General features: G+C 42.1%; 1 protein-coding gene across 4 annotated transcripts in view; it reads right to left on the bottom strand.

The window, feature by feature from the left end:
- Window positions 1-20,906, bottom strand: part of JMJD1C (jumonji domain containing 1C) — a 157,992-nt gene that overhangs the window by 76,646 nt on the left and 60,440 nt on the right. The window contains exon 1 of one of the 4 annotated variants that reach the window (XM_038181065.2): window positions 17,794-17,939. The exons of 1 other annotated variant lie outside the window; for it this stretch is intronic. The gene's annotated coding sequence lies outside the window, so the exon portion shown is untranslated. Of the gene's footprint in view, window positions 1-11,260; window positions 11,310-17,793; window positions 17,940-20,906 lie in introns of those variants that run through there. 2 more of the 4 variants (XM_072040035.1, XM_072040032.1) reach the window with 2 other exon arrangements.

The raw sequence follows: 20,906 nt of genomic DNA, 5'->3' as shown, positions 1-20,906 counted from the left end.
AAATATATCCAATACATTTTCATTTCAATTTTAACCAGGTATCACATACTCTAGGCCAGATAAATAGAAAAAAATGCAACTTGTTGAGCAAAGCTGCAGTATCCAAAAAGATTGCACTATATCAACTGGGATGGACTTAATATTTGAAACTTCAACTCATACCTTCATATGCAGAAGGAAGGTAAGAAGTAATATAAAAGATATTGAAGTCGCCACAAGACTGGTATATGACTATTAATTAGGTAAAAAAAAGTAATTCCCAATAGTATCCAACATGTATGTAATCTTAACACTTGACCATGAAGAGGAACTGAGCCGTTACCTAGGTGTTTAAACATTTAGCAGCACATTGGCAAGTTACTGAAATACTTTTCTGGCTTCTCTCTAAGCCTCCCTGCCAACTCTAATTTCAGCGTATGTTCTTTCAGCCATCATTATTTAGAGAAAAAATGAAATCCATTCTTTTTGTCCTCCAGTCTGGTAATACCTTGCAGCTCTACTTCGTACATGTAAACACCTACAGCTTTGTCTCTTTCTAAGGGACAAAAAGGCTTTCTCTACGATGCACAGGCACATCTCACCGAACTGTGGATTATAATTGCTTTAATAATACAAAATACTTCATTGGTGTTGGCATTCTGCAGCACGAGCTCGCTTTTCCAAACAGAGAACTCTAACACGAAGCTGAGATCTATGCTTTAAGAGCCAAGGTAGCTCAATGAGGACAGGAAAGAGCAAAGGAAAAAAAAGCAATCTTGGAAACTTCACTGAGGAGGCCTCGTGCCCCAGAAGGAAGACTGCAACCTGGCATTCAGCAAGAGCACAGCAGGAAGCTGGGGGCAGAGGCATGGCTGCGCTTTTCCACGCACCGCTCCATAGCCAGGAGGCTGGTAAGCAGGAGGCCCATATGACCCCTTTCTCCACTGCACCCTCCCAGAGGGCACGATGGCCATTTACAGGCATTTATCAGCAGTGCAGCTCTGGAAGTGCAAGGAATTCACTTGGCTTTTTATTGTTGTTCTTCCCCCAGTATTTCTGAAACACAACTCTCATTCAAGAGGAGGGCATTCCGTACGAAAGGCTGACGTCTATAAATGCTTCCTAAGAGATGCAGCTCAGAGAAACGTGTTTTAATACATTTTAATTGCACATCATTTTAAGAATTATAAAGCAAGGACAAAAATTTGAATTTCAGCTTGCTGATGGATGAATTCAACACAGGTTACTAGGAGCACTCCAACAAGATCCTGCATTATTTGCAAAACAGCCATTTAAGCATTGACCCGAGAGCCTCCTTTCCTGCCCCCTGGGATGGCTGGGGGGGATGATGGTTGAATTAACAGAGCAAAATGCCACCCATTTCTTCCTTTTAGTGAAATTTGTTGAAAGAATTTAGAGAGAGGAAAAAAAAAGCAAGCGAACAAATGAGATTACACAGAGACAGCACGCTTATCTTTCCTGGTACTGGTAACATCTCCTTTGCTCATTTTAGCAGCTACTAGAGAGGATAAGCTTCTCCCTTGAGACTGAGTAATGTGCAACACCTCCTACAATATAGGTCATTCCTCCTTTAGCTTAAGAAGAGTAGCTTAATAGAAAAAGGTGATCAACTCTGTATTCTTGCACATTTACAGAGTTGGGATTCCTTCAGGTTTTATCTATTAGCAAAGCATACCTGCTAACACACTGAACGGAACTCCACGCCAACCTCTGAGGCTCTGACGTGGACCAAACTGCTTGTTGGCTGTTCTGCCCATTGCACAAGGGACAGGGGAGCAGTGGAATACAGATGTCTGAAAAGGGAAGCCCGGTTTCGAGATCCTCTTACGTCTGCTTCAGAGATGTTTCACTCCTCCTGACCCCGCACTAGGAACCTGAACTTCTCTCTCCTCCAGGAAATGGACTGCTGGACCAAGCAGCCTCTGGGTGAAGGTTTGCATGAGACTTCTCTGGGGTTTAGAAACAGTTTGTTTTCCAAAAAGTCTATTTCTGTGGCTACGTCGACCATCTAACACTGATTGATGGTCTAATCCAGACTGGTTTACTAGCTTAACTGGACTTCTCTGTTAGAAACTGAAGGTCTTTCTACCTCTACCACATTATTACAGCTAACTGAGGGAGAAAAGCCAAAAAAATAAATAAGAACAATGAATATTATTCTCCATAGCAGAAAGTACTGATTTTAGATGGTGTCAACCATCAAATCTGAATTATGTACAGACTTTAGTGAAGGCTGGCATTTAATCCAGAGAAGAGAGATTTTAGACCAACTTGTACAAACCGATTTCCCATGGGTTGTCTGTTTTGACAACAGTTACCACACTGGGACATCTGAAATTACTACAGTCTTTCCCACACTGAAAGCAGAGCCTAGATGACCATCAATTTCTGAAATATTAATGTTTGTTAATTAAATACTCATATGTTCATACTGACAAAGGAAAGGGGGTTGAAATGGAACCCATCAAAACTTAGTGAACTTCTGAAAGCATTAGTTCAATACTGTGCAGAATATCCCTGGGCCTGTTGCATGAATAGAAAAGACTTATTGTGCTATAGCGTCAGTTTAGCTAGCTAAAAATTCATGTATGTAAATGACTTTTTTTTCCCCTAATAGATCACAAAAAAGCATTAAATAAGATCAGCTGCTTCTCAGAAAAGCATGCCTGAGAGAAGATCTGTTCCTATACTAAGAACCCAACTAGAACACGTCTGGCGAAGGGTGACCAAGTTAATTTTTTTTGCAGACACTCTTTAAGCTTAAGGCTCTTGTAAATATACGTGTGATATAAATTAGAAAGCAACTAACTTCTGTCTCAGATTATTTTCCTGAACTGCAAGTGATATAACAGACTTGTGGCTCATCGGTACAAGCCTGTCCATGAAATCCATCTCTTAACATACAGGTAGTGGAAGCAGACAGATGCAGCCACTGCTTTTACCTCTGCTCAGCGCCAGGCTGACGGGGCTGCTGGCTTGGCACAGAGGGGACCTCAGGGACAAACCCCCAGGCCAGGCCCCAAACGCCTGCCTGCAGAGAGCCGTGCCAGACGTGCTCCCAACCAGCTCCTGCCACTGCTGGGAGCCCAGGCCCAGAAGATGAGACAGCAGCAGCCCCGAGAAAGCACCCAGCAAGCACATGGTGAGGACATGACAGCCTCCCCACCTGCCGTGCTGCCGTGACACATCATCTGCTCCCTCGGGCACAGGCTGCGCTGCAGCCAGGCTCTGCTCTTATCATCACCGCAGGGTCACAAGCTGCTCCTAGCCCCGAAACTGCATGGTAAGTGCTCCTCTCCTCCAGCAGCAGGCACGGCCTCACGCTGCCTCTGTGTTAAACGCATCAGCAGCCCTCCCCTGTCTGCAAATAGCAAAAATTCACATCCTTTTCAGTGGCACACTTTTGATGTGAGGAAATCTTAACCTTAGCACAAAGGCCAGGAAGTCCTGGGCTAAGCTGGTAACTGCACACTTCTTGCTCCTACAAGAAGCCTTCTGTTGGGCTGGGGCTGGCAGGGCTCCCTGAGAAGCCACGTGTTTTGGCACTTTTGTATTGCAGTATATGGTTCCTCTTATAACTTCTCGGTCTACTGCTTCTGCTTCTCTGAAGAACCAAGCAGATGCCCCTGTATCCATTACCTTCACACCACACCGTGGGATTTCATTTCCAAACACAAGTTTTGTTTTTTTTTTCCATAAATAAAAAAAAAAATAAAGACCCTGCCTTCCTCAAAACTGCAGGTGTGAGGTAGCAGACCAAAGCACTACCTGCACCAACCCCTTGCAGTTCAGAGAAACCTTCTCCAGCCCCACAAAGATAATCACCCTGGCTGAGAAACCTCAAACATGAGAAACGCTCTGACTGACAAAGGTAACCCGGGGCGGGGCTGTAAAAAAAGCAGCTTTTAATCACAGGTCTCAACATGCAGAGCTGCTATCAAAACATCCACGCCGCTATCAGAAAACACAAACCATGCCAGCTGGCACGGTTACTCACTGTACATGAGAAATGCGAACTGCCCGGGATCGTTCCTCCAGCGGTGGGGAGCTCGATGCTGCCATAGCCCCCGGCTCCTCCCGGCGGCTCCACTGCCCAGCTTCTGGCCGTGGACACAGCTCAGGGCTCAGCTGAGAAGCCCTATCAAAAAGGCTCTGGATTTGTACACTATGCCCACCTGCGCTGACCAAAACATGTTTATTCACCCACAATATACGTAAAAACCTGACCAGTGGAAGCATGTTGTGGTTGAGAGGACATCTGTATTTAACTGAGAGGCAGGATTCAGGTGCGGAGTCGGACTTGTGCTGTGCCCCCTCCACACAGACACTCAAAGCTGTGGGGGTATTTTTGTAGAACAGAAGTGTGACTGAGGACAGTATGTCATGTCTCTCTTCAGATCGTACAGATACGGATTCAAAATACTGACCTACAACTTCAGAAGTTTGATCCATCTCCCTACTTTTTGAGAGTGTTCAGGCAGGTAGGTGAAGGCTGGAGAGGATCAGTACCTGAGATTTCAAGCTGTCTTTTGGCAAGGCTTTGCTGCTGCTAATGCAGCAGTCACCTTAGCTGGTGCCTTCAGCTGGCATCCCCTCCAATTCTTTTGCCTTTCTGATGGTTTCAAAGCAGCTGATTGCACAAGTCTGTTAACAGGGCCGGATGGCAGGAAGCTGTCTTCCAGTAGCTCCATTCTTCCTGTTCAGACCAGCCACCCTCACAAAGTGCCCGAGGCTCCAGCTGGAGCCTCTGTGCACCCTGGCCTCAGGGATGAAACGCTGGCTTTTATCCCTGCCCCATCAACACCTACAGGTACCCGTAGCCCTCAACATAGACTGGATAGATGGCTTTGAAGCTCAGCCTCTGTAATGGCTTGTTCTTTCTTTCCACTCCCCTCCTCTGCCCCCCAAACTAATTTGGTCTGGAAAAGAAAAGCTATTTTGCATCTCCAACATTCAAAACAAAACCATATCCAAACTTGGCAATTATGTGGATTTCCCACCAAAATCACAGCAACCACAAGCCAAAAACAACAGAATATTTTGTCTTGCTGTACGCATTAATTTTTCAGCATACTTCTTCTAACCAGTTGCAGAAGATCTGAATGAGACTTATTTGCCAGAAAGCCAGGCTCGGATGTGTGTCACGCTTTGAGGTCTTAGGTAGGAAATTCTTCTGGCTGACAAATACCCAGGGCCATGAACAGCAGCTAATGCTAGGGAATTCAAGCTGTGATGGTCATGAGGGGGCCGGGGGAGTAATGGGCTTAACAACCCATCCGGCTGCTGAGGCAGTGCTAATAAACTTCTGCTTGTAGTAAGGGGAAGGAAGGAATATCGGCAAGGCACGGAAATTTGACTTTACTGCTTTGTTTCTTGGTTTTGTTGACGTTGTCTATCCTGTCTTCATGGAGGAGGATGAAATCACTACAGAAAGTTCTTCACTTTAATACAGGGGCACAAAGAGAAACCTCTAGGAGGGCAGAGAAAGATCTGAAAAAGGCATTGTCAAAGTGGAACAGCCCAATTCCCTCTCTGACCACACGTACAGCTCCCATAAACCACATCACAGAATGCTAAGAGCAAAAAGTACCAGAAACCTGAAAGGAAATAGAAAGGAAAGCTTTCCTAAAGGAGCTACCTGATAAATCTTGTTGAAGTGGCATGTAGCAGCAGCAGGACCTGCTAGCTACTTTTATTCCCCTCTTCCTTCAGAGCAGGACAAGCCGTGGGTCAAGCAGGTCCCTGCCAGGCTCCAGCCCTCCCCACACACACGACCCCCCCGTTAGAGGCACAAGGGGGATGCACGATGACCTAGCAGCTACTGGCGCACAGCGGTTTACGGACTGACTTCCTGAGCCAGACCCGCATCCTATTTCATCGTCTCCTCCATGAGTCAGCACAACCGCTTTCTGTATCCACCTACCTTTTTTTTTTTTCAACCACAGTAGCACAGCAGTCTGCGGCAAGGGCGACGTGACAGTAACTTTATTGCTCCCTCTCTGGATAAAGCACTTCCTTCTGCTCCTTGTGAACCTGCTGCTCCACTGGCTGGCTGGGCATCCACTGGTACTTCACAGCAATTCATTGCAGGACAAAAGTCTGCCACCCCCCTGCCATCAGCTCTCTTCCAAGCTCAAGACTGCAAATCCATTTAAGGCTCCTGATGCGAAGTTATTACCTCCTCATTATTTTCTTTTCATCCTCTTCGCTTTTACAGTTCTACTATACAATCCTTGAGGCAAGCAGACTGCATTCACTGTGCTGGGCAGACATGCACTGTTAGTTTCTGCAGTAGCATAATTATTATTTTGGCTTCGTTCCTTATTCTTATTCTATCCCTTGCTCTATTCAACTGATTACTAAAGCTAAAACCAAGACCAAAACAGCAGGCCATAATAAAGGTCAATTAAGGACATGCAACCACTCTCTGTTTTCTAGAATGATGGTAAAATACTTGGTAAAACAATCAGATGTACATATAGACTTAATGATTTTAGAGGGCTAGTGGTATTCCACTACCAAAATATATATATTTTTTAATGTAATCAGCCCACTTCAGACTAAAAAAGTACTTCACACAGCCAACACTTGCATGAAATCAATGGCTCATTTAGGAGACAGCTAACAAGCCAAAATAACATAACATTTTAAGATGATGCTATTACTCTATGCTCCTGAAATAAGTTTGCCTTTGTAAAGATCTACATTACTTGAGACAGAAGTCTATAGTAACAGTTTTACCTCTCTTGTGAACGTCAATACTTAAAAAGATTGCTTACATGAATATTTTTAATGCATTTATTATATGCATGGTAAGAAATCTCCAATAAAAGCTTTTCCCATAGAAAAGCTTAATAATTAAATTTACTGTATAATCTTCCTAATCTTACAGATTAGATATTAGAAGAAAACATTAGCAAGACAGAGCTGATAGGGAGAGATGGTATCTGCTATAAAATGGCAGCAAACCAGTTGATGAGTTACACGAGGAATCTGCAAGCATACACACACTATCTTCAGACCATCACAAGCCCAGATCTCTCTTCAGAGGACAAAACAATACTTTTTCCCATTTCATTACTTTATTTTACAAACACATTTTTGTGCTGATAATCTTGCCTTCATGTCCTGCACAAACACCAAACAACGTTTTGATTAATTTTCTTGGGTGAACTTCACATGAGAATACTTCCTAGGGTGGGCTGTTCAAAAAGAAGTTTGCCAACAAAGCAGTTTGTAAAAATGCACACAGAACAGAAGAGACGTATTGATATTATTTTCAAGATCATACAAAAGACCCCTTTACACTTCAGCTGAGGAAGAGAAAAAATCCTTTATGTTTCTTGAAAGTTTAAAGACAGCACTTATAAAATTCTAGATTGTAAGAGTGCATTCCTAATGGCAGCAACACCCTGTCAAGCATCTATTGACAGAGCCTTTTGGAAACAAAAGGCAATGTATGTATTGTAGCTTATTCTCCACCAATGAGTTTTATATAAATAAAAATATTTTTCTTTTGGAGAATTGAAAAATGTACTCGATCCTGTGCTATGCTAGCTTAAAACAATCACTTGATCTGATTTCAATTTCATCTGAACACAAAGCGTTATTGCTACAAATTTTTATAAAGGGGGAAAACAAAACTATAGCTGTCTCATTATTAACGCTTTTTGACCAAAAAACTACTCCATGCATTAGAAAGTAGAGCAGAAATTACATCCGAAGAATGCTATGGATAAGCCTTACATAGCTGTTGACCTAAAGTAAGCATTAAAAAGATACCAGATCATTTCTCCTTTTACAGCATCAGTGTTGGAAGTGAACAACTCAAGTCCCGATGAATAGAACACGTATCAAAATACTATCTGCTCAGCTTTTTCTTTTTTTTTTTCCCCAAGTTCAGCAATAATACTATTTGTGTTAATTTTTCAGTGGCTGTCTTTGCAACTTGAACAATGGCTTCAAAAGTGAGAGTTGTTTTGCCTCTGATCGCAAACTGAAAATAGAAACCAATAATACTGAAACTCAACCATGGGGAAGTCAACTGACCTCACAGAGATCACTAGTCTAATTTGAGCTTTAATATTCCACTTACCTACCAAGTGAAGTAAATGCAAAGTGCGGCAGACATCGGGGCCCCTAACTAGAACTACCTATGTTCTCTTACTCCAAAAAACTCTCTCCTAAAACACAAAGAGAGTCAGCGATTAGGATCTCCTTACTCTTCCACGACCAAATACCAAGTGTATTACTGCTCAGAAGCCAAGCAGCTATGCTCCTCCAAGCAACTGAGGAGCCAAAGACCCTGGCAGGCTGCCAAGGAACACAAAGCCAGAAGACCTTGCTCAAAACCAACCTACCTGGTCAGCTGCCTTTTTTGCTAAGGAGCCTAAAAACCTGTGCTGCAAGGCAACCACAGAAGCTGGCACGGTATTTAAGCAGAAGACTGTTCAGACCAGTCCCTAGAAGGAGATGAAAGACTATGTAAACGAGTTTCATAATTATTTGGTAGACAAGTTTTGGTACTCAGGACTTACAGGTTTTATTTTTAGTTCTGATAGGAAGTATGTTTTTTTTAGATATATAACCCTTTGCCTGGTCAATCCCAGTCAGCCTTTTTCTACTTTCATAGCTCCTACCACTTTAGCAAGGGAAATTACAATACTTCTCAAAGGTTTTCCCATCCTGGTTACATGAAACTGGGATGACTTCATACTCACGTTGTTATTCACACGATTATATATGAGAGAGGTGCTGCAACCAGAATTAATGCATAATTAATTTTATACTTGTGCTTCCTACAAACTACTGGATTTACATTTAAAGAATTATCTGCTCAGCTCAGCTGACAAGACTGCACATGGTACGGGACTTTTAATAGCCAGATTTAACATAACGAACAGCTAAGTCTCAGAGAAATGGAATGGCTAGACCGTGGACACATGAAACAAATCTTTCCACCTGTAAACGAGTCCCTCACTACCTAGAAATACGACATAACAGAGATATTCCCCCCTTACAGCCATTAATCTTTTTCTTTTGAAGCAATCACAGCACTTGACTCGTCTGTTAAATGATTTTCTTATGCCCCGGAGCCGGCGCTGCAGCCGCATGTGGCCCCGCAGGCTGGCAGCCCAGAGGCAGCAGCGGGTGACTCAGGGTCCCCGTCCCCTCACATAACCTCCCGGCTGTTCCGACAAGACGGGCGCTGCAGCAAACGCGCTGGCTGCTGACTCAAACAGATGCAAGACGCACAGCCCCGTTCCCTCGCGGAGCGCAGTGCCTGCTCTGTGCCATTAGCTATGATTCATCCGCAGCGCAGTGCCAGAATCAAAAGAACAGATCAACATTAGCAGACAGTAAATTCCAAGTCTGCTCCTCTTTGAATACTGCATGCAAATCACCTCCAGCACAATTCCGCATATAGCAACTTGCCTTTCAACCTCAGGAAGCATGTTACAAATTTACCACCTTCAGTTTGTACAAGCACACGTCTGTTTTGACCATGCAAGCACCCAAAGAAACACCAGAGATGCCTGACACTGAAGTAAGGTAAATAGATGTCAGCGTTTTGCATCAGCTGGTCCTTCCTAGCAGATGGTGGTGATGTACTGACACTGAAAGATAAAGCTGCGTCCCTCCAAAGCAGACCTCATTTCACAGAATCTAGCTTTCACTTGGCCCCCTCACCAAACGAGCCAATACATTTGTTAGAAAGGGAGAAAGGAAGACATGCCACAGAAGAGCTTTTGAGCAATGCTGTCAGAGAGCGTGGCACGAAGTGGTTCCAGTCTTGACAAGCAAGCCAGAGAGAGACAGGCTTGGCGAGTAATCCCAGCCTTTTCAGCGAGACAGGATGTGGTTCCACAATAGAGCCAATATCGACGCCATTAACCAACAGCGCTGGAAACAAGTCATGAAAAATGTATTAATTTCCAGTGCTCATTACAACCCCCAAAATAGCTGCTGCATGCTTACATACATACTGTTTGCATTTTTTTTTCCAAGAGAACTCTTGTCCAGAGAGAGCAGCAAGTTCTACCCAATGTTTTCTTTCTTGAAGAGCAAATGTGCAAGTTAAATCAAGTCCTTTTATCCTTCCGATTTTACATACCTGAGAAGTTAGTCCCTTCATATGGCAGAAAGCAAAGAGCCAAACTAGAAGAATCAAAGCTGCTGCCTGGAATTTAAGGGCTTCATTAGCAACAAGCTTCATTTTTAGTTTTTACTGATGTATAACTGTCTTCTCCCCAGTACCCACACCCCCAAGTACAGCACTAAGTAACTGGGTCAGGAAAAATAATTTGAGGTTGGTGAATAATTAATATGGCAACCAGATAATTAAGATGTGTATATATTTTATGTGGCTACAATTTGAAATCTGTACCATAACCTGTAAATATAAATACATAACTCATTTTTTCCCCAAAAAAAGTTAATTCAAAGGATGGTGTGAACCACATGAGTAATACATACAGGTCTTCAGCATCTTCATGGCTTGATAAAAAATAAAAATATACATACATTTGCATAGATATCTGTATACCTATCAGTATCTGTTTAGCCCTTCCCCTATAAATTTCCCCCATAAATTCAAAGCGTGTTAAGTCATCATGCTACTTTGGTATGCAGCTTACTGAGCTTTTTCCTGCCTCCTCCTACTTCTACAGTGAGTAAGAGCCCAGTAAAATAAAGACAGCCTGCATATTGTAATATCCATTTACCATGCTTTTGAAATCAAAAACACATAGAGAAACTGTCAATATAGAGGAAAAATATCTTCAAAAACAATAACCTGTTAACTTTTCTGATGTATTTCTCAGCCTTCTGTACTCGTGGAGTAACTTATTCCCTGCCAACCAAATACTGCTCCTCCCTCCTTTGAACTGAACATGACCAGGAGGCTTGAACATCACGTTCAGCATCACAGGACTGTGACGGGCTCTGTGGTCATACTTGAACGTACAGAAACTGCAGCGAATCCTCCTCCCTGAGCCGTAATTCGTTCCTGTTCCACGTCAGAGCACAGCCCTCCGGGGATTGCAGCAACAAGCCCGGGTGGGCTGCTGCGAGGACTCAGCTCCCGCTGCGGGGTACCCGAGCACCCAGCGCCATCATGCCCTGTCTCACCACGGGCGAGCGGCTCCGCCAGCACCCCAGCCACACGGGGCCCTGGGTGCAGCAAGGTGCAGCAAGGTGAGCTGCTCACACAGCCCCAACCCACTTCCCTCCGCCGGAGGCCCTGCGGCAGCTTTCTTACCAGGCAGGCAGCAGAACGGCAGCAGAGGCACACACACAGACCTGGGAACAGCCCGCGCCTCAGCCCGGGAGACCGCAGCCGTCAGGCGGCTGAGCACGCACGCTGCCTCATGTAAATGCGGTCATTTCAGAAAAGGCTTTCTGAGCAGCTGCACGCTGCGCCCCGTGGAGCGGCTTGCTAACCCACGAGCATGCTATTCAACTGGGAAAAGGAAACCACGGAGAGGAACTGAACTGAATGACTGAAAAAATCTGTGCTCAGAAGGTAGCGAAGACTACTCCGAAGGGCTATGCAGTGCTAGCATGTCTGCACTCCCCAGAAAATGCAAAGCTTTACTTCCACCGCCCCTAGGCTGATCAACAAAGGAGCCCCAGAGCCGAGGGGCAGCTACAAGGAGCCACGAGACGCCAGCTGAAGGAGGGGATGGAGGACCCGGGACACCGAGTAAATACCAAATAGCTCCGGGGATTTGTAACGGGAACGAGAGAGAAGGAACAAATGGCACACAGGCATGTTGCGTCTACGTGTCATGTCTGCTTTTTTTTTTTTTTCTGGCTTTGTCTAGACTATTATTATGGCTCCTGAATTCTTAGTAGACTGTGGAACCAGAGCTCCCACAAGGGGAGCACTCAGCAGGAAGACCTGAAGCTAAAGAGGAACCTGTAAGGTACTAGAGAAAAGGCGTTAAGAAGTCCCGGCTTTAAGACAAAACTCCAGAAAACCTGAGGGGGCAGAGTGCAAGGTCTCTGTACCCGACCTCAAAGAGCACATTCTACCCACAAACCACATTGCATACAATGGATTCAGAAGCAATGTCCGCAGGACTGGTGATCTGTTATGGCCACAGGAAGAAATTCATTGCAAGACTACACACCCCTACATTTCCTTAGAGATGTTAGCCTCTTCTAAAACAACTTAAGACATTGAGCAGCCACTCTTCAGGCCCTACAGGGCTAGGAACTACCAGGAATGAAAAGCCTTCTCTGTCTTATGCGAGGAAAATCTATCCAGCTGATGTGAGCTCCCTACAGCCATCAGTCTTCTGAAACAAATCCTTGCACAAGACCTGCCAAAATGAGGAAGACAGCTGAGGATGAAGAAGAGAACGGAACAGAACAGTGTATCCCCACAGCATCACATTTGTCAGAGGTGAAAGATATATAAAGAAGGGATCGTGATCTAGATGATGTTGTTAAGAACTTGTGGAACAACCCTGCTCTGTCCGCGCCCACCCCAGCTCCTCAGTCTTTGTTTGGCAGAGGTAGGGTAGGGGCAGCAACCTGCTCTCAGTGTGCCCTCCAAGAGCTCTGCCAGAGGCTGTACAGGCATCTCACCGCTAACCCGGGACTCTCAGCAAACAAACACGCACGCTCCTCTCGGCAGCCACTCCTTGATTCAGCACCCCGCCTGGGATCAATGCGAGGGACTCTCCCCCATCCTTTCCTCTGAGAACAGCAAAATAGACAGCAGGACAATACTGCCACAGTGGAGAGAAAGGAAAAACCCTCTGGACCCTATTCTCTTCTGATCAGCCATCTTCTGTGGCAGCAATAATCCTCCTTTCACAGGTAAGATGGAGGCAACAGCTACCACCAGCTGTACTTCACCCAGCAGGTAGGATCTACATGCTGCAGTGAAGGAGCACAACTGAACCACCTTCAGTCTCTCCTTGATGTGAGCACAAAGACTCCCTCTTTTGACACCAGTAAGCTTCTGCATCAGTCCTCTGAATTTGGAAGATGATGACCTTATATTCTGGCAGTCACTTGCCTGAAAAATCTGTGTGTTAGCATATACCTCATTCTGGCTGCAGGTAGCAAAAGAAAGTTTACTGGCAATTCCTAGAGACTGAGTCTGATGAGATAGATTCAATCTAGAAGAACAAAAGCTGATGCTGAAACAACAGGAGAAAAAAACAAAGCAACCAGAAAAAATGGTAAACAGCACAACTACGCTGCCATGTTTGCATTCCTTCCCCAATATCCTTCACACCCACTTTTTTTTTCTTTTTATTCATTTGCTGAATTCCCAATTCCCTCTTTCCTGCCAGCAACCTCTATCCCAACACAAGCCCCTCTGGCAGCTCTAGAAGCGCTGATATTGCCTGCAGTTTTATCAAACAGCTGCAGAGAATTAAAGCAGGCACCAGTCAGAACTTGGAATCAAATACGAGCAGTTCAAGCAGACAATCCTACCACTTTCACACCTATCTCGTTACTGATGGTATCTCCTTTCCAACAGCAAGACAGAGCCTCTTAGGTCAAAACAAGCAGCACATCCTGGGGGCAAAAGGAGAAGTGACTGAATCCTTCTTTCCCAGCTGAGCAGCCAGCCCACTAAACAAAAGATACAGATTAACATAGTCAAATTTTTTGATGATTGCTAAAATCTTATCAAAACTGGAAATCAGCCAAGATAAAAGACAAAAAAGCCTTCCTTATTCCCATACCCAGGGATCCTAAGAAATGACAGCCCACCTCATGTCTTGCCACAACACTACTCAAGAAAATGACTGCTCAGTAATAAAATTACATTTCCAGCCTTCGTGTTGCAAGCTGAGCCTGACACTCCTGACAGGCTGCAAATCATTGCTTGCATGAGTGTAGAGAAATGACTCAGATCTCAAACTTCCCCATTAATCTCAGGGCAGAGCACTACTGAGTCCCCGTTCATGTGGCGAGAAGTCTGGCCTTTCTCCACGTAGAGCATAAAGATGAAAATTTTGCTAAGGAGTTTGATCGCCTCGCTGCAGTCTGGAACAATCTTATTTCCCCTGCTCCACAACAGCTCCCACCTGCAAGTTTGTCCCTCAGACGGTGACCAACCTGCAAGACAGGTCAATGAGCAGTAAGACGTAAAGAACAGAGAGCACACGTTTTGTCTGCAAGGCAGGAGAGGCAGAAACACGGGCTGGTGAGCCTATCAAAGCCAACAAGGAAGGGGGGAGTGGGGAAAGATTCAGTGACGAGAGATCCAAGCTACAGTCAATGACACAGGACACCCAAGGCACTGTAGAACATAAAATCAGTGCAGAATAAATGACTTGGAAGAGCGTGATGATAATGCCACTGGCCAAGAAGTACAACTGATGAAAACACACAGGACTGAAAATTGTGTTGCATATGGTTCACGTTTTTATTACTATTTCCTATCTCAGCTACTCTGATGGGTGAAGACACACCCGCTTTAACAAAAAATGGAAGACTGATTAGCCTTACTTATTACAGTTAATCTGTGGGTGGTTTATACCCATGTTCTCATACCTAGCATAAAAACTGCGAAAGTAAGCCTCAGTTTCTGATAAATTACAATTGCTGTTTTCACCTACATACTTGGTTAGCAGTACTCTTTGGCTCTTCGCAGTTTTGTACCATGGCTGAAAATAAGATTTCAAGTGAGCAGCAAGTATCTGCTTTGGCCTAACAAGTTATTTTCCATAAGAAATTTGATACAAACAGTTACTGGTTTTTCTTCATTTACTTTTTATAGTCAAAATATTATTGCTGGCCAACGTAACAGTATTCAAAATTTATTGTGTTTTATAAATCTTGCAATGACTTTCCTGTTATCTCCCATCTTCATCTCTCACTTATGAAAATAAACAGACCTTTCAGTTCATTTCAGAGAATCTCTAAAGGCAACTAGCAAAAATCTGGATTACATTATATTAAGGAACTATACTGAAACTGTACTAGAAAAGCAGGCTATAGTTGACGCTTTAAATTCGTGAAGTATATGCTAAGACCGTGGTCAAAACCAGTGAAAAAACATCAATATATGCTAAAGGCAAGCATTTCCCAATGGGAAGTATTGACTACCTTTCATAGCCTCACTGTGCCAAAAACATCCACAGCTGATTAACAGACCTGTACTTTTTTTAAACAACAAAACCAAAAAGCAAACAAAACAAGAAATCAGTGCCACATTGCGAATACATTAGCTAAAGCATATGTTAAAATGCCATGAATATATCAAGGGAAATGTCTTGAATCCTATTTGCAGAAGGAGGAAAAAGGTCACTGTCTCCTGTGCTATCCAAAATTTGCTTAAAACAACACAAACAGAAACCTCTGCATAACAGGGGTGACAAAAAAAAAAAAAAAAGCTGGCAGAACCTGTAATCACTTCAAGTTCTACTAATTCTCTTGGTAGCTAAGGGTGTCCTACACCACATTACAAAAAGGCAGACAGATATGGCAGTGAAATGACAGCCAACAGAGCTAACCTTCCCTGTCTGGACACTTGGAACAGTTGTCCTTTCTGCTTTCAGTTATACTTCGTGCGTTCATTTTGCAGTTGTCTTAAAGAGATGACATCGGTCACTTTGCCTCTTCAAAAACAAGCTTGTTTTAGATATTCGGAGGAGACTTTTAAAAGCCCAATAAAAGGTACAGTGGTTATTCTAATAAATAATCTAGTATACAACGTTGTATGTGCCAATAATGTCATTTGTATTGAAGGAACTCCAAGTACGTCTATCGTTAAAATATTGTGCAATTGCAGCAGCCAAAGATGTCGAAATCGACATTCTACGGCAGTGGCAGTCATTTCAGAGCCCTGTGCCAAAATATGATTAATCACAGTTCACTGGGTATTTTGATAGTAACAAAGGAAAATAGCTCATTGTAGAAAAAACATATGATCAATTAAGAATGCCATCAAGCACAACTGTAAGCTTCATCTTCAAGTAATATGAATACCACAGCGCTTATATACACAGATCAACTGCCAATATAGAGGATATATATAAAACAGGAAGAAAATCAAAACTGTTAGTAAGGAAGCATTTGAAAAATATGTAAATATTGTTTTCTTCTCTATGAAAATTTGTTTTCTTCTCTATGAAAAGCTCGTCTGAGACTAAGCATGTCCAAAAGAAGCCTGAATCGCTGCATATTCAGAAAGACAACAGATCTGCATTTCTACCTTTTGGAAGAGGATGAAAAGAAGTGAAGAAAAATTCACAGCAGGTTCTTTACAAGCTGCACATACTGGTCAGACTTAATCATCTACAATCCCTTCACCTGCAAATCAAGTCAAACACATTCTGCTAGGACCACACCAGCCCTGCCTACTCAGATATTACTGCTGTCTGCTGCCAGCTTCACCAGCAAACTCAACGGCACTTAGCTGAGGTTCATACAAGTCTTTCTAGGTGATGTCTGGAACGTTATTGTTTGCTACAAACAAATGCTGATGCAATCTCAACTCCATAATGTTTTTGCCACAGGACAGGAGCTATTATCTTACTAGAAAGTAGAAACACATCTACACGGATTTAAGTACTTGATAAAATAAATGCACAATGATTCCATTTTATTTTTATATTATTTCCAGCACAACAACATTCCATAAGATTACCCTGACAATGCAATTCCTCCACAATCTTCGGTAAATGGCCACAAATATTACTCAATTTCCACATAGGAATTAATTGCACCGTGAATCTTAACAGATGACCACACTCAAATACCTGCTGCTTCACTTACCAATAAGAGATAAAAAGAGAATTCTTTACCAGTTCTGAAATTAAAAAAAAAATGTTTATTGTCCCAAAATTAAAAGAGTATTGATTAGGCCTGTCCTAAGAAATCTACATCTGAAGGATACACTCTGAAAGCTGAAGGTGCTGCCCAAGTCTTCAGGACTAAAGCTATTAGTTTTATGCCTCAAAATTTAGTAAGGATCTGATGCTACCAAATCTGTAGCCGCTGTTTACAGAGGTACTGAGACATCTTCATGTACACAATCCATTATTAAAAAGGTTTCTTAAAGGGAATGAATGTATTTTGATACATCTTCAAACTGTCCTTTCTGTAAGCTACAAAGATTTATCCTGGCATTTTAGCAGTAGTTCTGATAATGACATGAAAAGAAAGCCTGCTGTAAATTTAAAAGCAAATTTTTTTTAAGTGTTTTATGAATCATTTAGAGTATTTAAGCATGATGGGTAATAAAACTATTGTAGTTTAAAATAGTAAAGGTACTGTAAGTAAACCATACCTGGATGAATAGAAAAACCAACACACTAGCTTGGTAACAGAGTCACTAGGTAGCTGGTTAGAGAAAAATACAGCCTACTCCAGCCAAATATATCAAACTGCACTCAAATGTTGTTCTCTGAAAAGACTCTTATACTCATAAATGCAAAATTAATGTGAAAAAAAACTCTATAAAGCACATTAATGGATTTTGGTTGTATTCATGTAAATACATAGCTTTATTATTATACTTTCAAAATAGCTAAATTCATCAACCAACTATAATAAGTACTATTGGGCTCATTTCAGGATTCAGCCAAGTGTTTCAGTGATTCCAAAAGGCATCTATTCAGTCAGCTCTACAAAACAGTATTGTATTCCTATTGTGATGGCACTAATACAGTTTGTACCAATTCAATATATGCATTTAAAAACCCAGCAAAGCCCTTCACTGAAATACGTAAGAATTTTTCAAAGCCATCTAATACTGAAGCCACAAAAAGAAATATAATTGTGCATCTTTTTTTTTTAAAAGAGAAACAAGGTACTTACCCAATGACTTAGTCTCAGAACCAATGAGAAATTTCAAATTAAAATACTTGTTCAAGAGTTTTTCAGAATGATGAAAAATCTTGCATTATACATAAGAATGGTTCGTTTCTTTTCTTAAATAATTCTGTTCAAAAATTGAATATTGAGAGGTTTCATGTAAGTTTCTGACAATTGTTTAACTAATAGACCAAATCTCTTTCATAAAGAAATCAAAATGGAGGACAAAAGCAGCTAATAAAAGACCAAAAAGATTAATAAAATACTTTTTTCTGCCCATGACTGGTGTAGACCCTATGACAGTCAGTAGACAAAAAATAAACACTATATCTTTATTCACATTAATAATTCACCTATTTGTAAACAAGAAGTCAGGCTCACTCAGGGTGAGTTGAGGTCAGCCATGTTTCTCTAGTAAAATATTAATTACTGCTAAAGGATATTATTTTCAAACAAAGGCCCATTCCCTAATCAATGGAATAAAAGAATCTGAACCTGAGACTAATGGACTATTTTGATTGCTTATAAAGTCATTCTAATGAATATTTTTCTGGAATTGTTTTGGTTCCTAAAGGCTTTATATAGCTCTACACTGACAGTTCTTAGCATTACATTGATTTCCTTGCAGGTATTAAAGATGTTGCTTTATGTAATGGCTCTTTAAACCTGCAATGCATGCTAAAAATTTAAGATAAAGTAACTTATATAGTTACCAATAACTATTGTAAAAGCAACCCCTATGCTTTATTGCAACTAAGAGCGGATATGACAGAAAGATATACAACATTTGATTTTATGTTCTGTCCTAGTTTACATGGACATTCCTTGTCGAAGAAGGTAGAAAGGCAGAAGTGTTATAAAACCACAGATATGACAGAGTGGCTGTTTCACAATACCGAATGGGTCTTAGAGAAATTAAATGGTTTCAGCATTGTTCTTCATTTGCTTAGGACAGACACTATACCCTTGTAGGGGACACATTCTGAAGAAAAATGCAAACACCTTCAGTTTAACTCTGTGTGTTTTCTTTTAAGGAGTCATAGAAAGTGTATTTACCATGTGTAGCCCTTGACTCAACTTCCTGATTTGGCCCAGGGCTGGAAGGCTGTTAATCTGAGGGCACGAGAAAGGAAGTGGTAAAACAATACACTCCTGGCCCCAGCCTCTAGTGTGCTCACAGAGAAAACGGACCTTGAACCCATTACAGGTGACTGGATAGGGCACAAAGTAAAAACCTTTTTCTTCTTCTATTGAAAGAAAGAAAAAAAAAATCTGCTCAGAAGAAACAAGTCTGCCTTCAGCAGCTTCCTCCTCCACCCTCCTCTCCCCATTAATACTCCCTCATAACTCCAATTAGCCGGTGGCGATGGCCTAATCAACTGCTAAGTCCTCCTCAGCACAAGTGGACTGACCTGTGCACAACTACAGCTTCTGCTCCTCCAGTCCAACTGGGACACGTGCAAACCCACCAAGCCCGAAAAGGGCTTCCCAAGCACTGATGAAATCCCTAGCAACTGCAACACAGAGTTCAGGCAGTCACATATTTCCCTATAGACACACACCTGTAGGGAACAGGCAAGCGCCTCTGGAGACTACTGTTACGACAATGAAACCAGGCACAGAGAACATTCTGGTTTTACTACTTACAGCTTGGTTTTCACAAGATAAGAACGAGTCACCTCGTCAAAAAATGAAGTTACCTGAAACTGTAGGCGCTAAAGTTGTAAATCACCAATCCTATCCCAGCTAGCATCCTCATGCTAGCTGGCAGGCCCTTCCTGAACTACTTTCCTGTGTTCAGCCTTTTCCACGAGCTAGTATAAATTAAAAATAATAGCAGATGTACATCATCAAGTTATTGCCGGAACAACTTACACAGTATTTGAGGTTACTGTGGAGAATTTGTCTTTTTGTGGTTCAAAAGAGCCTGTCACATACGATGAAGAAAACACAGATCGTTCATGATAAATTCATCACAGAGAAGCCATTTACAATGTTTTAGCGTCTATGACAAAGAAGAAATTAAGACTGCCTTTTGCTGCAAGCACTGGATGTAATCTGTTTTAATGTAACTGAAAGCCTGCAACATCTGCCAGCAGAGAAGTTCCTGTTAATGGCAGCTAGCTGAGATCTCTTGTTGTAAAAGCTTTTTTCAGCTGCAGAGCCCTAAGAGCACAGAATGGCACAATAAAATCAAAATATAATAAAGTAAAAATGATCAATATGATTCAAGTACAGACAACATGTAACAGTAATAAACAACAGGACCTCATTTTCACATACATCCCTGCCTACCTCACAAGCACTTGGTGTTTTTGTTTTGTCTTTTTTAGCAGAAGTACAGAAAAGCGGCAGTAGTAGCACCGTCCCTCTTTCAGCAGTGAGAGATAGGCTAAATTCATTGCAAAACCACACCTGTAGCAGATTGAACTGAAAATTAGTTCATTGATGATGATGTTTTTAACCTGTTTATGGAGCAGCATCACTTAAAAATGACTACCATTGCATTAGTGAGCTTCAGTTCTGGGCAGCAGGGTGAGATTTTTCCAGGCTCTGTCAAAATCACAGAGGTCAAACCTTTCCTTCCAACAACATACCAGCAACCCAAGAAACATATTAACTCCATGAAGTGATGTTAACTATCCTTTCAATTCAATTTTCTTGTTTTCCCCAAATAACATCCTTTTTCAACACCAGAAGGTCTCAAAGCGCCAAAGTCTTCCACAACCCACGTTGTCAATTCTCTTCAACCAAGCAATACAAAATCCTCCACCAGCAGTTAACTTGGTTCTTCAAAATCATGAAGTATCTTACACAGCGAGAACTCCTGTTGCTACTTCTGTAAAAAATATAAAGTTTAAAAAAAAAAAAAGTGCTATGGAAATTCCCAGAAATCAAGAGAATATTGTTTCGTGAGTACTGGTTCTAGGGTGGACCGAGAAGCTGAAATACGGTGATACAATTATAACATGACAAAAATGCCATATGGAGTCTGCAGAAAAGATAGCCTCAGAGGAAATGGTTGCCTTGTTTCTGTGCTAATAACCAATAATCAGGTGGTCAAAAAGCTTCCTTCAGATTCTTGGCACTTTGCACAATGAAGAACTTTTAACCTA

This window comes from Anas platyrhynchos, chromosome 6 (assembly GCF_047663525.1).
Source record: "Anas platyrhynchos isolate ZD024472 breed Pekin duck chromosome 6, IASCAAS_PekinDuck_T2T, whole genome shotgun sequence".
Lineage (NCBI taxonomy): Eukaryota > Metazoa > Chordata > Aves > Anseriformes > Anatidae > Anas > Anas platyrhynchos.
This window is presented reverse-complemented; position numbering and strand designations above follow the sequence as displayed.